We start from the raw sequence: 13,856 nt of genomic DNA on the forward strand, positions 1-13,856 counted from the left end.
CTGATGCTGTACCAGTCTCCCCATGGGAAGGTTTGTGCAGGAGAAAAACGAAAAGCAGACAGGAAAAGTACTTCAGAGTTTTAAAAGGGGTTCCTCACCAACAAGTGATTGGGGAACAGACGTCAGGGCAGGGCAGGAAGCTTAGGCTGTCCTCACTGTGCATCTTGGGGCTTCCCTGGTGGCTCAGACAGTGAAAAACCTGCCTGCAATGCTGGAGACTCAGGTTCAATCCTTGGTCAGGAAGATCCCCTGGAGGAGGGCATGGCAACTCAAATCCAGTATCCTTGCCTGGAGAATCCCACGGACAGAGGAGCCTGGCGGGCTACAGTCCATGGGGTTGCAAAGAGTCAGACACTTTCATGGTGCATCTCAGGAACTCAGAGCAAGAATTCCACAAGAAAACAGAAACGGATTCACAGACTTAGAGAAGGAGCTTGTGGCTGCCCAAGGGAAGGATGGACAGTGAGGGAGCTTGGGACGTTCGTGTACACACTGCTATATGTAAAATGGATCAACAACAAGGACCTACTGTGTAGCAGAGAGAGCTCTGCTCAATGTTAAGTGGTGGGGAGGGGAGTTTGGGGGAGAACGGATGCATGTACATGTATGACTGAGTCCCTTCGCTCTTCGCCTGAAACTGTCACAATGTTTGCTAATCGGCTCTACCCCAATACAAAATAAAAAGCATAAAAAATAAAAAGAGAACTCCACAGGAATAGAGATGACGGCAAAGCCTCATGAGGCCCCTGAACCACTTTCTGCTAAGGGACCAACAGCCTAGAACACAGGGATACTGCAGGGGACGCAGGACACAGTGGGGACTGAGGTCTGGAAACAGGGATGAGAGAATCCTTTCCAACCCAGAGGTATGTTTGGTATTTTTGGCAATAGTATATAAAAGCTCCAGTTGCAAATTCCCTAACTTCTCAATGGACTGTTTGTGTGCTAGCTAGACCAGACTTGAACTTCTCCTCTGCTTTTAGGTTCTGAGTGCCTCCAGTATCACAGACCAGATGTATCATAAGTGAACTAGAAATAATTGCGACCCCATGCACTATGCAGTCCATGGAATTCTCCAGGCCAGAACACTGGAGTGGGCAGCCTTTCTCTTCTCGAGGGGATCTTCCCAACCCAGGGATCGAACCCGGGTCTCCCACACTGCAGGCGGATTCTTCAACAGCTGAGCCACAAGGGAAGCCCAGAAATAATTATGAACAATTACAAATGAATAATAGAAAATAATTATAAGACTGGAGAAGGAAATGGCAACCCACTCCAGTATTCTTGCCTGGAGAATCCCAGGGACGGAGGAGCCTAGTGGGCTGCCGTCTATGGGGTCGCACAGAGTCGGACACGACTGAAGCAACTTAGCAGCAGTAGCAGCAATTATAAGATATTAACAGGAAGCCCCAGCAGTTACTACTTCTAAAAATTATTTCTGAAAAAATTAATTGGAACAGGAAGTCTTGGGAGGATCAGGACAAACAATGAGGGAAGTATATTTAATGATGAAAAGGTTTTTACAATATACAAAGTCAGTTAAAACATGCACCCTATGACACAAATTGTAAAGCCAAAACCCCCAGTGCATCTCTGTGCTTCAGAAGTATAGTAATTGGTTGATAAGTCAAACATTTTTTTAATACCGGAAACATTTCAAATACACAAAACATTTTACCACTATTTAGCCACATTTACTTCACTTTTTTAGGAAATAAGACATAGATATTGAAGCCACCTCTGCCATTTCAGCTTGAAATGAGTGTTTCCATCAGTGTTCTTATTCTTTTACTGTATATGAATTACAACATATAAATTTTGTGTTGTAAAGATGTATGAGATTTCCTTTCTACACTCAACACTTCAGTTTTTAAAATGTTATGCATCCAGTTTGGTCATTTTAATTGTGCAAGAATATTCTTTTGTACACCCACATGGAAAATTAATCTATTACCATATAGATGGACATTCAGGGTCTTTCCAGTTTTTTTCTCTGATACAGACAGTGCATGAAAGAGCACTGGAACTGGAACTGCTGGGTGATTCTGATGTGGCTGACGTCTTTTAGCTTCACGGTATCTGTGTGTTAGTCACTCATTCGTGTCTGACTCTTTGTGACCCTGTGGACTGTGGCCCACCAGGCTCCTCTGTTCATGGAATTCTCCAGGCAAGAATACTGTAGTGGGTTGCCATTCCCTTCTCCAGGGGTCCTCCAGACCCAGGGGTCAAACCCAGGTTTTCTGCATTGTAGGCAGATTCTTTACCATCTGAGCCATCAGGGAAGCCCCTCGGCTTCATTGCTGCTGCTGCTGCTGCTGCTGCTAAGTCGCTTCAGTAGTGTCCGACTCTGTGCGACCCCAGAGACGGCAGCCCACCAGGCTCCGCCATTCCTGGGATTCTTTAGGTATTCACAAATATTAACAAATTTCTTTTCAAAATGGTTGGACAAATAACACTCTGGGAAGATGTTTGGGGTTAGAGAAAATGGGAAATAAGGCTTCTGCTTTATGCTTTCCTGTATACTCCAACTATTCAACCAACAGTAGTAACCGCTTTGGTAATATATTAACGTTAAAAAAAAAAGCTCAAATTTTTACACTACATTGTCAGATTACTTATGCATGTTAACACAAACTGCTTGATACAGCCCTCTGATATTGCTCTCTGATTTATTAGTGCACTCATTTTACACATAAGGAAATGGAGGCTCAGGAGAGTTGTACAGTTTGTTTTGTTTGGTCAGTAAACTGCCCCATACCTTCTCTGAGCCTCAGTTTCCTCTTTACCTTTTCCACCGGCCTACCCCACAAATCTACTGAGAGTGGAAAATAAGACCACTGACTTAAAATACCAAAAAACTTTCAAGTGATTTATAAATATATATAATCCACTGGCTATTTTTTCACAATTATGTTCTTTACATCTCTGTCCCTCTTCTGTACATAGTAAGAAATAACTAAGTACCGAGGAATATGGGGGAAAGCACTTTCTTACAAAACCTCGGGTACCATTCCAACTGGCAATTCCCAAGGAAAGAAGTACGCATGAGCCAGTGGTTTACGGCTAGGAGACTAACCAACTCCCTGATCCTTGGTCTGAGCTTTATTCTGATCGGAACTTAACTCTGAAAGATGAGGAAATAGTGGCTCAAATGACAGAACAGAAAATGGCTTCAGAACTAAAAGCAAGTGCTTTCTGGTCTTGGACAACCCTCTGTAGATAGCTTCCTAGCTTCTAAGAAAGCAAACCCTGGCAGAGCAGAGAGCTCGGAAAACACAGCAGCGGGACTCAAAGAGCTATTGCCCGAGGACTGTTGAGGAAACGGCAAAACCTGCTGCACGCACACAGCGACCACGTGCACTGTCTGAGGGCAGTACGGGGCCAGCTGCCCTGCACAGCAATCACATTTTCCAAAATACCCCATGCAAGTGCCAGGACGTGAGTGGAGCCCTTTGGACAGTCACTTCTTCATTCCTTTCCTGTGCTATCTCACAGATCAAGTTTCCTGCAGTAATTCCATGGTAACAATTTGATGTGGATCTGAATACCAAAGGGACTGGGATTCAAAAATCTGAGACATCTATGCAAAGTAGTATGCCTCCTTAGCTTCAGAGAAAACTTGAGGAAGTGAAGGAAAAACACCCAGCTCTAGTTCCTCAGATATTAAACATACCTGCCATATGACCCAGAAATTTCACTCATAGGTAAAAGCAAGCAATCGAACTGGGGTCTCCTGCATTGCAGGCAGATTCTTTACCAGCTGAGCCATCAGGGAAGCCCAATGAACACGTTAAGTCCCCGCAAAACCCTGTACACGAATGTTCATAGCAACATTACTTATAATAGCTAAAGGATGGAAAAAACCTCCAGTGACCATAAGCTGACACACAGATAAACAAGAGATTGACCTGTGGCTATCTCCACAATGGAATACTGTTATTCAAGCTGAGTCCCACTCTTCTGTGACCCCACAGACTGTAGCCGCCAGGCTCCTCTATCCATGGGATTCTCCAGGCAAGAACCCTGGAGTGGGTTGCCATTTCCTCCTCCAGGGGATCTTCCCAACCCAGGGATCGAACCTGTGTCTCCTGCATTGGTATGAGGATTCTTTACCACTGAGCCACCTGGGAAATCCACAATATTATTCAGTTACAGAAAAAAGGAGTAACTATTGATACATGCTACAGCACGGATGAACTTCAAAACCGTTACACTAAATGAAAGAGAAGGGCTTACACATTGTGTGAGTTTGTTTATATGAAATATCCAGAAAAGGCAAATTTACAGAGACAAAAAGTAGCCAAATGATTGTCCAGTGCTGGAGGGCACAGGGGCATAGGGAACACCCATGGCAAAGAGTTTCTTTCTGAGATGACGAAAATGTTGTAAAAAGTACATAGTGGTGAGGGTTGCACAACTCTCAGTATCTTACAGTATATTACAAGCCACTGAATCATACACTTAAAATGGATAACTTTTATGGCATGTGAATTACCACCTTCAGTTCAGTTCAGTTCAGTTCAGTCGCTCAGTCATGTCCGACTCTTTGCGACCCCATGAATCGCAGCACACCAGGCCTCCCTGGCCATCCCAATTCCCGGAGTTCACTCAAACTCACGTCCATCAAGTCGTTGATGCCATCCAGCCATCCCATCCTCTGTCGTCCCCTTTTCCTCCTGCCCCCAATCCCTCCCAGCATCACAGTCTTTTCCAATGAGTCAACTCTTCGCATGAGGTGGCCGAAGTACTGGAGTTTCAGCTTTAGCTTCATTCTTTCCAAGGAAATCCCAGGGCTGATCTCCTTTAGAATGGACTGGCTGGATCTCCTTGCAGTCCAAGGGACTCTCAAGAGTCTTCTCCAACACCACAGTTCAAAAGCATCAATTCTTCGGTGCTCAGCTTTCTTCACAGTCCAATTCTCACATCCATACATGACCACTGGAAAAACCATAGCCTTGACTAGACGGACCTTAGTTGGCAAAGTAATGTCTCTGCTTTTGAATATGCTATCTAGGTTGGTCATAACTTTTCTTCCAAGGAGTAAGTGTCTTTTAATTTCATAGCTGCAATCACCATCTGCAGTGATTTTGGAGCCCCAAAATATAAAGTCTGACACTCTTTCCACTGTTTCTCCATCTATTTCCCATGGAGTGATGGGACCGGATGCCATGATCTTAGTTTTCTGAATGTTGAGCTTTAAGCCAACTTTTTCACTCTCCTCTTTCACTTTCATCAAGAGGCTTTTTAGTTCCTCTTCACTTTCTGCCATAAGGGTGGCGTCAACTGCATATCTGAGGTTATTGATAATTTCTCCTGGCAATCTTGATTCCAGCTTATGCTTGCTCCAGCCCAGCGTTTCTCATGATGTACTCTGCATATTGCCACCTTACCACTGTTTAAAAACACAAGACAAACTCCTGGCCCTACAGAAGACAACATCTAAGCACAGTCAGCTTTCAGTGCACATGCGATGTACCCACACATGTCCCAGCACTGTTTGAATGAAGGACCAAATGGGGCCGGGGGAAGGCCTAGCCTGCAGGAAAAAGACACTCTCCCCTCAGTAGGGAAAGATGGCCAGATTTGGGGGCCCAGGTTGGCTGATGCCACAGGGCCAGTCCGAGTGCTGCTGACGTGTAAAGGGGGTCCTCCTACACTGGAGTGACCTTTGTGAGCTTGGGCCACCAATGAGGGAGGTGGGACCTCACCTCAGATCCTGTGTGTAGTCTGTGGGAAAGACTGGAAGCTGTTCATCACCCCAGCATTGTCCAGGACCCTCAAAGAGCAGAAGGAATGCACTCCCAGACACACACAGTCAACTACTGCCACGATCGAGGCTTTGGCTTAAGAGCCAGAGGAAATCTGCAGTAGGGCAAAGGTGTTTTCCCCTTCAGGCAGGGCTGCCCTGAATTCCTGAGGTTGAAGACTGCCTCTACTCATTACTACCGATGCCTCTATTCATCACTACTTGAGTGGGGCTCAAGTCGGGCTCAACCAAGACTCGAGCTCATGCTCAGTCCTGTCCGACTCTTTGTGACCCCATGGACTGTAGCCCCCCAGGCTTCTCTGTCCATGGAATTCTCCAGGCAAGAATACTGGAGGGGGTTGCCATTTCCTTCTCCAGGAGGTCGTCCCAACCCAGGAATCCAACCTGCTGTCTCCTGCATTGCCAGACAGATTCTTTACCATTGAGCCCACCAGGGAAGCCTGCACTCAAGTCGAGAGTAGACAGTATATACTCTAGCACACTCACTGCGATGAAATTCAGATGAAATTTCAGTTTCCGATACGCAGAAGAAATGCCACTAGAGCCACAGATCAGCTGCCCTGCAATGCCAACCAGAGGCCTCCCTGGGGGCTCAGACGGGAAAGAATCCGCCAACCAGAGGCCTCCCTGGGGGCTCAGAGGGTAAAGAATCGGCCAACCAGAGGCCTCCCTGGGGGCTCAGACGGTAAAGAATCCGCCAACCAGAGGCCTCCCTGGTGGCTTAGATGGTAAAGAATCTGCCCTCAATGTGGGAGATCTGGTTTGACCCCTGGGTCAGGAAGATCCCCTGGAGAAGGGAATGGCAACCCACTCCAGGAGTCTTGCCTGGAAAATTTCATGGACAGAGGAGACTGACGGCTACAGTCCATGGGATCGTAAAGAATCGGACAAGACGGAGCAACTAACACTTTCTCCACTTTCTCCACTTTTAGGTTGTGACTGTTTTTTAAGTCAACACTTCTAAGCCCTTGCTAAGGAAATTTGTGTGTTCCACCCCCCACCCCCATCCCCCAATGGAAAATGAACTTATTTCTAACTCCTGCTTTGGATCCAGAATAAAAATAGTAAACTTAAATTTAGATGAAAGCTGAAAACCATCCAAATGCCCATTACCAGGTGGTCAAGTGAACAAATCCAGGTGAGCAAATGAACAAGACACGGTCTATCCGTACAAGAGAACAGCGATCAGCAGAGCAGAAGAGTGTGCCACTGACCGGCACAACATGGGGACAGACCTCAAAGCACTAAGCCTCGGGGATGGCAGCCACTCCCAACAAAGTGTCCACGTCTCTTAGCCCCTTTCTCAGAGGGTGCCTCTCACTCCAGGAACAAATGTTTACTGAGGTACCATCCTCCAGGAGTGGAGACACAAAGTAGCCTCAGGAACTTTCTACGCCATGGGAAAAAACAAGAAAATTTAAACTGTAAGGTGGAAGGGCAGCAGCTACTCTCCTGGAAGCCACCGTGTGTCTTCAGGATAAAAAGCCAGATGAGGGTACCTGGTGCCTGAGGCAGGGGCGGGGAGGGGAGGCTGGGTCAGGACAGCCTTTGCACAGAAGGGCCCGCTTCAGTGAGTGTCTGCCATACCCAGCTCCTGGAACTTTCTGGAAGGTTCCCACTCATGCTTCTGAGTCCCTGTGTCTTCCATCCCATCTGCTTGATGCCCTCCCCCCGCCTCCCCTCCCACTGCTGACCGGACAGGTGTGTGTGCATCCTTCAAAATCGGCCCTAGCCCGTACCATCCTGCTTCTCTCACACAGGTGGTTAGATGCATCCGACCGTCCCTTCTACACTCGCTGCTAGGTTCACCATTAGAGAACTTAAACCCATGGTGTGCTAGTAAGTACTCAATGGCCTGAGTTAACGAAGTGAAAGGCTCAGCACAGTACTGAGGCCACTATGCAACATCAGTAAACAACACTTCCCTCCTGGTGTGTCTGCCTTCCCACAAGCCTGAATTCCTTAGGCACTAAAGCGACTCTCATTTGGTACCCACAGAGTCTGGCAGGGACCCGGCCATGACAGGTGTGTAATAAAATATTCCTAATATGAACGACTGGCACCCAGCATGCTGCTGAATAAAAATGCCTGGCTTAAGGCGTATTTGTGACCTGACTACAGTGTCAGGGGGCTACAGGTGCTGTCCTGCACTCAGACCATCATCAGCAAAGCAAGCAGGCAGGTGGGATAGTTTACTTTCCCTAAATCCAGCTAATAATGCAACAGGACCAAGCTATATTTGATGTGGGAAAACTCAGTAATTTAACTCCACCTCTTCTAGAAATATATGTTGGTCAGAGATAACAGAAACTTCTAGACTCTTTCTACCATAACTTTCCACCACACCATTAAAGTAAAATCCAAGAATGTCAGGAAAAACAAAGCAAAATCAGGGATAAGGGGGTTCTCTGCCATCGGCTCTATCTTCCTGACGCCCTTTGTCTATAATTGTGAAGGAGGCTGGCAGCTTCACACTGGCCTGTTACAACAGGTGGCCTTGAACCCACTGAGCATCTGAAGGGCTCCATAGTCTAAAGGCAGCAATCTGCACACCTGAGCAGCGGTTCACGAGCCAAGAGCTGGTGTGCCTTCACAGGCCATTCAACCCTGGGCAACTTACTTAACCTCAGTGTCTTCACTTGTGAAATGGAGACAGTAATATGTCCTACCTCAGGGGGTTGTGGTGAGGATTAGCTGTTTCTAGAACCCTGACTGGCACATGGTAATCTTAAAGGTAGCTACTGTTGCCATCACCACCATCATCACCATCACCATCATTGCCTTCATCACCATCATCAGTCACCATCATCAACATCACCACCATCATCACCATCATCATCACCATCATCACCATCATCATCACCATCATCAACATCATCATCATCCATCATCACCATCATCATCACCATCATTGCCTTCATCACCATCATCACCACTAGCATCATCATCATCACCATCGGCATCCTCACCACCATCATCATCGTCACCATCATCATCACCATCACCGTCATCATCAACATCACCATCACCACCATCAGCATCACCACAATCATCATTGTCACCATCATCATCACCATGATCAACATCACCATCACTGTCATCATCACCATCTTTGCCTTTATCACCATCATCACCACTATCATCATCAACATCACCATCACCACCATCGGCATCCTCACCACCATCATCGCCACTATCATCATCATCATCACCATCATCACCATCATTGCCTTCATCACCATCATCACTGTCACCATCATCATCACTGTCATCACCACCATCACCATCATCACCACCATCATCATCATCACCGTCATCATCATTACGATCATCATCATCCTCACCACCACCATCGCCACTATCATCACCATCACCATCACCATCACCACCATCGGTATCCTCATCACCACCATCACCACCATCGGCATCCTCACTACCATCATCACCACTATCATCAGCATCACCATCATCATCGCCGTCATCATCGACACATCATTATGAGCATCATCACCATCATCACCCTCATTGGCATCATCACCGTCATCGTCACCATCACCACCACCACTGCCACCATCACGATTACTGTCATCGTCACCGTACCCACTGCCTGTGTCCAGGCTCTGGCTTCCTTTCTGCCCCATCACTTTCCTGCTGGTCACGCTTCTCTCATCAGTGGCCCAGGCATTTCTAGAAACATCTTGAAAACTTAAGAACAAAAGCAAGGAACCAGAAGGTTGATTATCTGATCCACGTGGGCCGAGGTGGAGCCCACAGCTGAGACTCTGCCATGAGACCTGAGTTTGCAGCCCCTTCACCAAGGCAGCCATGTTCTCCTTTCACAGGATCCACAGCTGGTCCTCTGAGTCTGCAGCGGAGCCCCAGTGTCTGCGCAGGTCGCCAAGGCCTCCGCCCACAGCTCCACTTCAGCTCACTCCCCCTGCCTTTGATTAACCCCCCTCCTCCTCCTGTCTTAATGTCATCTTGGAAGACCTGCTCAGAGTGCCATTTCAGGAAGGAGGGCCAGGCCAGGAGCAGGCCACTGGGAGCCCCCATCCCTACCCCACACAGCAACCCCCTCTCACCCGGATCAGCCAGAGACCTGTTCCCAGTGAAAAAACTTTCTGGAAAGCTAAGATGTACAACTAAAATTGCCCAAAGATAAAACTGTCAGAGTTTGATCCCTGCATCAGGAAGGTCCCCTGGAGGAGGGCATGGGTACCCACTCCAGTATTCTTGCCTGGCGAATCCAATGGACAGAGGAGCCTGGCGGGCTATGGCTATGGTCCAGGGGTCGCAAAGAGTCAGACACGACTGAAGCAACTTAGTGTGCACCCGTGACAGAGCTTTTGTTTTGGTGACGGTCTTTCCAGTGTCACCAGGACTCTCCAGCCTTCATAAGTGAAATACATGGGGGACAGCACAGACCACAGGCTGCTGCTCATCAGCGAGTCTCAACCAGTAATCTTTTTAGTTCATTCTTCGTTTCTTTCCCTACCCTGCCGATTATTGCTGTTCCATCATTTACCCAGGAAAACAGATAACTAAGTTTGTTAAGCCAGTCATTTCAGCATTTGCGTGTTAAGTAGGTTCCGGGTAAAATCAGATTAAGCCTAATGAAGGGCACAGGCTTTTGACAACAACGTTTCTCACTCTGTACTTCAGATCTGGAGTTGCTTTCCTCATGGTTGAGTCTGTCTCCAACTGGATATGTACCCATCTCTTCAATGGAATGTAATTCAGCAGACTTGTTGGTTTAATTTGAATTAGATAAACTCCCTGTGCTCAGAAAGTTGCTTTTCTCCACATTCCCCCCAGAATGCCAATCCCGTCATCTGTGTCACACAAACATTCCAGCAGATGATAGTACTTCTAAGCCAAAGACCCCGGGTGTGTGTGTGTGTGTGTGTGTGTGTGTGTGTTAGTCAATCAGTCCTGTCTCTTTGCGACCCCATGGACTGGAGCCCCCCAGGCTCCTCTGTCCAGGGAATTCTCCAGGCTAGAATACTGGAGTGGGTTGCCATGCCCTTCTCCAGGGACCTTCCCGACCCAGAGATTGAACCCAGGTCTCCCACATTGCAGGCAGTTTTTTACTGTCTGAGCCACTCGGGAAGCCCAAAGCACCTCGATAATTTGACAGAATTATTTCTATTTTCAAATGATTACTATGAAATGTTGGGTTAAGTGTTAATAACCTGTGCTTAATAACCTGGTTTTAAAGAGGGCATCGTGGGACTTCCCTGGTGGTCCAGCGGCTAAGACTCCCACGCTCAGTGCAGGGGGCCCAGGTTCCAACCCGGGTCAGAGAACTAGATTCCAAATGCCACAACCAAGAGTTCACATACCTCAACTATTTGGGACAGCAAAATAAAAAAATATTGTAAGAAATCAAAAAGTAAAAAGGGTACACACACACACACACACACACACACACACATGCATATAAAAGAAGTCCATCCTTCTTCCTTATTATTCTCTAATACATTAAAAAAACCACTTTATGCCTGGGCAAAAAGTCCATCCACAGCTGCTTTAGACTTTTCTCCTGCAATGTCTTATTGTAAAGGGGAAAAATAAAAAAAGTCTCTACTGGGGGTGGTGAGTACTGGGTTCTCTCCATGTCTTACAATGGCCTACTCAGGGTTCTCATTTCACACAGCAGGTTGGGTGAGGTTGTTCTCCAATCTCCCTGGAGAATATGAGACCATCTGAGTGGCAGGTACCCTTATGACAGCTTAAGAGTCGGACACGACTGAGCGACTGAACTGAACTGTTAGTACCTGAATCGGCAAATTTCACCTGCCTGACTGTTGAGATTTTTAAAGATAATCCTGTGAAAAACAGCTTGATGAGAATAGGAGGATAATTTATTATGTGTGTGTGTGTGTTCCATCGTGTCTGACTCTTGGTGGCGCTATGAACAGTAGCCCACCAGGCTCCTCTCTCCATGGCATTTCCCAGACAAGAATATGAGACAAGAATATGCCATTTCCTTCTCCAGGAGATCTTCCCGATCCAGGATGGAACCCATGTCTCCTGCATCTCCCGCAACAGCAGGCGGATTCTTTACCGCTGCATCACCTGGGAAGCCCCATAACTTACTATAATACCACAAAATGGTGATAAGATAACAGATACTAGCCAGCAGTAAGAGCTGATTCCTTATCCAAGAGATAGCCGAGGTATTGGGAGAAGAGAGATCCGAAAGAAAAAAGTAGGGCCGGGCTCCTCCAGAGAAGAGATTTCCGGTAACAAGGGAGGGAGGAGCCACAGGGTGATCAGAAACAAAGGGAAAGACCCAAGCACCCTTCCATCAGCCCGCCTGTCCGCAGCAGACACAGAGGAGAAAACAGTCAAGAGGGCAACTTCTCGGGCAGGACTCAGGCCGGCCACATCCCACCCCATCCCCAAGACTCAGCACTGGGGGCAGGAGGGAGGGGAAGAAACTCATCCAGCTCAGCTTTCTTCTCAAAAATGTCCACAAGGCTTCCCTGGTGGTGCAGCAGATGAGTCCGCCTGCCAATCCAGGGGACATAGGTTCAATCCCTGGTCCGGGCAGATCCCACGTGCCACAAGGCAACTAAGCCTGTGCTCCACGACTACTGATGCCCATGCGCCTACAGCCGGTGCTCTCAACAACAGAAGCCAGTGCAGTGAGAAGCCCAAGCACCACAACCAAGAGTAGCCCCTGCTCACTGCAGCTAGAGGATCAACGGAGACCCAGAGCGGCCACCAGCACTCAGTCCAGTCGCTCAGTCCTGTCCAGCTCTCTGCGACCCCATGAACCGCAGCACGCCAGGCCTCCCTGTCCATCACCAGCTCCCGGAGCTTACTCAAACTCATGTCCATCGAGTCGGTGATGCCATCCAAACATCTCATCCTCTGTCGTCCCCTTCTCCTCCTGACTTCAATCTTTCCCAGCATCACAGTCCTTTCCAATGAGCCAGCATCAGGTGGCCAAAGTATTGGAGTTTCAGCTTCAGCATCAGTCCTTCCAACGAATATTCAGGACCGATTTCCTTTAGTGTGGACTGGTTGGAAATACATAAATAACCACCAAAAAAATACCCCATCTCTATCTTCCTTACAAAAAACAAACATATGTCCACAGAAATACACAGAAATACTCCCTTCAGCAAAGGAAACTAACTCTGAAGGGTCTGGAGCAATGGCCTAACCCAATCCAAACAACCTGGCCTGAAAAGTCTTCATTTTGTCTTTAAAAAGTTCATGTAAATTTTGTGTTAGATCATGGCACGTCCATGTTTGTTTCCTTTCTTAAAGCTCCGTTCCCTGGGACCTTCTGGCAACGTGGATGCTTGAATGAGCTGGGCCGCATTTGCCCAACAGCTGGACAGGACACAGATGGCCAGGATGTGGCGGCTGAAGAATCTGCATCTACCCTGGACTCCTCCAGGATGAGACCAAGAAATGGGAGCCCAGGGTGTGCCAGCCCACTTCCCAGTGCCAGGGCACAGCACAGACCCAGACAGCCCCTGGTTTCACAGACCCAGACAGCCTCTGGTTTCAAGGAGCCCAAGGTTCCACAGAGAGTAAGCAGGGGGCTGCAGCTGGGGCCAGACCTCAGCTCTGTGACCCAGCCCTGCCCCCCACTTATTGCATGCTACTTCCTGTGACCCTAAAGAGCCCCCAGGACCCAGCAGAGAGCACCTAGAGAAGGGCGCAGACAGTTACCAGACTCTCCCTAATATCCTGGGGCCTTTGACAAGGGCAGGACACCTTGACTGCCAGAATAATCCTCTCCCTGCCCAGAGGGGCAGGCAGGGTTAGGTCACGTGGTTATTAGGGGGGAAAATTAGGCTATTAGGAAAAATTAGGACGGCTCAAGACCTGCCCAGCATCCACAGGACAGAGCGAACTCCTCGCTTTGCAAAGCACACACTTGAGAAGGTCCATCTCCTTTGCGGAGTCAGCCAGAGGGAAGCTTTTGAAGCCAGACTGTCCTAAAAGACAAATCACAGTTTCAGCCTTTTCAGAACACAGAAGGAGTGGGAGAAAGGGGGCAGGAAGTGCCAACCTGGCTAAAATTGGAACCAATATAAATAATTAAAATAATCAGGCACAATTGAAA

This window comes from Capricornis sumatraensis, chromosome 13 (genome assembly GCF_032405125.1).
Source record: "Capricornis sumatraensis isolate serow.1 chromosome 13, serow.2, whole genome shotgun sequence".
Classification (NCBI taxonomy): Eukaryota; Metazoa; Chordata; class Mammalia; order Artiodactyla; family Bovidae; genus Capricornis; species Capricornis sumatraensis.